A 4052-nucleotide genomic window follows, 5' to 3' on the forward strand; every position below is an offset into this window, starting at 1 on the left:
AGCCTCAAAGACATGGAAAACTCTACAAGTTTCCATCATGAATTTTTTTTTTGCAAGCGATGCAAAGGACAAAGTACTTACCGAATGGTGCAGTTTGAAGCTTCTCTCATATGAGTCTAGTCACAAATATGTGGACAAGTTTTGGGATTTACATCTCAAGGCTACTGTCTTTCAAAAGATAGACTTCGTCGAGAAAAAGCAACAATTTTGTGCGGGATTACCTGAAGAAATGGACGAGTATGTCAACTCTCAACGGCCTGGTTCTATCATTGAAGTAATCCACCACACCATGGTTGCTTCCGCATCAATTTTCAATAAGTGGGTAGACAAAATGGCAAACCCATGGAAAACAAAGACCAAAAGGATTGGTACAAGTTTGGTCTCAGTTTGTGATAGGGGGACATGGATCGCGATCCATGTGTCAAATGGTAATGAAACTTGAAACACAACTTGCCCTTGGTCCATTGATCCCTGCTTTATGGTTTTTATATGATTTGGACTAGATTAGGTCAAGCAAAAGTCAATCCATAGATCTATTTTAGAGTTTTTACCTTGAACTATTTTTTGCCCTTTTCGACCCATTTTTTGAACTTTTTTGACAATGCTTCTTTGGGAAGTTTTGCTCACAATGGTGTTTGCTACAGGCTGGTATGGTTTTTGTCCAAAAATTCCTCAAGGGTTCATGGATTGCGATCCATGTTCCACCACTTTTGGATCTGAAATTTGGTGTGCTGATAGAATTTGATGTTTGTAGCTTGCTCCCAATTTTTTTTGAATTTGGATTAGTTTTGTCCAAGCAAAAGTGAACTTTACAATCTCTTGTGACGGTTTTGAGAATGTTCTATGTTTGACTCTTTTGATAAGCTTTTTGAACTTTTTTGCTATGGTGCCTTTTGCAAAAGTTGTTCCATATGGTATCAGCTGTCTACTGGTCAAATCTTAGGTTCAGATGGTCAAGGGGGACATGGATCACGATCCATGTTCCACTACATCTAAACATGAAATTTGGTCAGCAGTATGCCTGCACTCTGTGGTTATGAGGGTTTCACTTTTTTTTTAAAATTTGGATCCCAAAAAGTTGAAAACCCCCAAATTTTGAGTCTGAAATGCCTGGTTTACTATTTTTTGTCCTTTTGGCCAATTTTGATGTGATTTTTGAGTTTTTCTTTCAAGTAGACTTGATGAAAGCAATGTCCCACAAATACACAGTGTCACTGATCAATTTTCTCCAAAAAAGGTCTCTGGGGGTCATGGATCGTGATCCATGTTCCTCCACAAAATTTGGTCAAACTTTACAGATTGCTTCTAGAGAGTATGATAATGCCCTTGATCCACAATTTTTTAATTTTTGATCACTTTTCAGGTTTCTTCAAGTTACTCATTTCTGTAAATTACTCATTTCTTCACTTGAGAGACTTAATTAATTGGACCTAGACCTCCTAAAGATGGGGGTTAAATTTAAGAATAGATATGCTAAGCAAGAGGTAGGTGCTAGCAAGGCTTACATTGGACATTGGATAACTCTTGAGCTTGTTCTTTCTTGTGTTTTTTGCTAACAAGTAAAAGAATCCTTGTAGCTTTTCCGTTGCCCAAAGGAATTTTGTAAGTTTGTCAAAATCGTTTTTCCCGAACACCAGTCTTGAACACCGGTCTAACATTGTTGGCATGCTAGCAATCTATAGGCCTTCCTATGCATCAGTGCTTGACCTTGTAGAGAACCCTTCTCTCTTTTATTTTTCCACTATATTTGAGTATTTTTCAACTCTTTGCTTAATTATAACAAACCTTAGTATTTTTCAACTCTTTGCTCATAGGAAAACCTTATTAGTCGACTATCATAATATTTTAGGGTGCTCCAAATTGAGACCATCACCTATTTGTTGCTCTTTGTTGACCGGTATGAGTATCCGCATTGAGTTTTATTTAGCTTTTACGAGGAATCTACCAAGATCCCAAAATACAAAATTGAAGGTTGATTGTAGGCAAGAAGGTCGTGTTGCATTGATTACTGCATGCTTATCTCCCCACCTTTCTTGAAAGGGAAAATCTTATAAAATCCATTAAGATTTTGTTTTCCACTTTTCCTATCCCCCCCCCCCCCCCCCCCCCCCCCCCCCCGCCTCTCTCTCTCTCTCTCTCTAATCGTGCATGTAAAAAACAAAGACTTTAGAGTCTAGACCCTTGTGTTTGCATGCAAAAAACCTCCCCCCCCCTCTCTCTCTCTCTCTCTCTCTCTCTCTCTCTCTCTCACTCACACACACACACACACACACACTACACACACAGAGAATGGCAGAACGTCTTTGATGAATTTATGGAAATACATGTGATGCATCATGCACACAAAAAAGGCTTTCTCTTCTGAGCAAGGCTTCCCGCCACCACATCCACATCCAAGTGTGCCACTACCATCCTCAAGTGCAAAGATTGTTGGGGACAAGGGCTATAACAATTTTTTTTTTGAGAGGCATCTCTCTCTCTCTCTCTCTCTCTAAACTTTCTTCTAGAAAACGTGTGATGAGTAGGTGATGGGAAGTGTTGTCACCCAACTCTTAACGATGTGTGTCCTTACTGGAGAGACAAGGTGAGATTGTTATTGTACGCAAGACACGGTGAGGCCTTGCTAGTTGCGGGCTACTATTGGTGAAAGACAGGGTGACAATCAAAATTGCTCACAAATTTTTGTTGGTAAGAGATGCAGTCGTTTTGTCCAGCTCTCTCTCTCTCTCTCTCTCTCTCTCTCTCATGGTATAATTTAAAAAATCTCCCTCAAAGAGTTGTGTCGGTTGCATCGGCGAAGACCCTTTGAAGGAGTTTTTTTTTAAACACATTGAAGGAAAAAACCCTCCCGTGATGTGGTGGTGCCTTTGGTTGGTTTGTGCGTCTACTCTTGGAGAAGGGATAGAAGAATCTCGTAACATTTCACCTTAAGAAATCAAGATGGAGCGAGTATTGCCTCTTGCAATTCCTACAAAGAGAGAGAGAGAGAGAGAGAGAGAGTATACAAAAAAAGAGAGAGAGAGAGAGTATACAAAAAAAGTGTAGTGACTTTAGTATTCACTCCAAAAAGTGAGACTTACAAAAAAAAAAAAAAAAGACCCTTCAAAGGATCGAAGATTCTTTAAGGTGGTTTTTTTTTTTTTTTTATAAAACTCTTACTTTTTTGGAGTCAATACTAAAGTCACTACACTTTTTTTAAAACTAAACTTTGTTTGTCTTTTTGTAGGGCATGCAAGAGGCAATATGCAAGAGTCAATACTCGCTCCATCTTGATTTCTTAAGGTGGAATGTTGCGACATTCCTCTACCCCTTCTCCCATAGTAGATGTACAAACCAACCAAAGACACCACCATAGCAGGGGAGGGTCGAACCTTGTGCATGCAGCCCCAAGACTTCTATGCTTACCACAAAACCACGACGCCGTGCTTATCAAGAGTGTGATGCCTTCAATATTTAAAAAAAAGAGTTGTGTGCATCTTGCCCCCTCGTGTGTCGACACATTTCTTACCTCTCAAACCCCCGGTTGCCTCGTGCATCTCCTGGCTGGCATCGTATCTGGCACCTTCGAAGAGCTTGCGCTTGTTGCCACCTTCCTTGCTCCCCTCGCAAGGCACTGTTCACCTCTCTTCCATCACCTGTCCACTAGAGCCACGCGTTTGCTTGCTCAATTGCCAAGGGATATTCCTAGATTCGCTTCAAAGAATCATTCCCAAAATTGTAGAGATCGGAGTGAATACTAAAGTCACTAGAATTTCTTTTTACTCTCTCTCTCTCTCTCTCTCTCTCCTCGTAGAGAATGCAGAAGGGAATTGACTTTTCCTTTTTAAGTTCTTCAACATGTTTAAAAACAAGTGAAAGAATCACGGTGGCTTTCTAAAATAATTAAGACATGATAAAATCATTAGGTTGAGTTTAAGTAGAATCTGTGTTCAAGAAAGGATTGCCTCACCTTAGCCTTCAACCGGTTGAAAATGGAGACTAGCTAGTTACAAACATGATAAAGGGAAGAAAAATTGGTGAAATATGTGAGAAAACAGGTCAAAAATCTTACA

The sequence above is a fragment of the Adiantum capillus-veneris genome, chromosome 21, assembly GCF_014529385.1.
Source record: "Adiantum capillus-veneris isolate H3 chromosome 21, ASM1452938v2, whole genome shotgun sequence".
NCBI lineage: Eukaryota > Viridiplantae > Streptophyta > Polypodiopsida > Polypodiales > Pteridaceae > Adiantum > Adiantum capillus-veneris.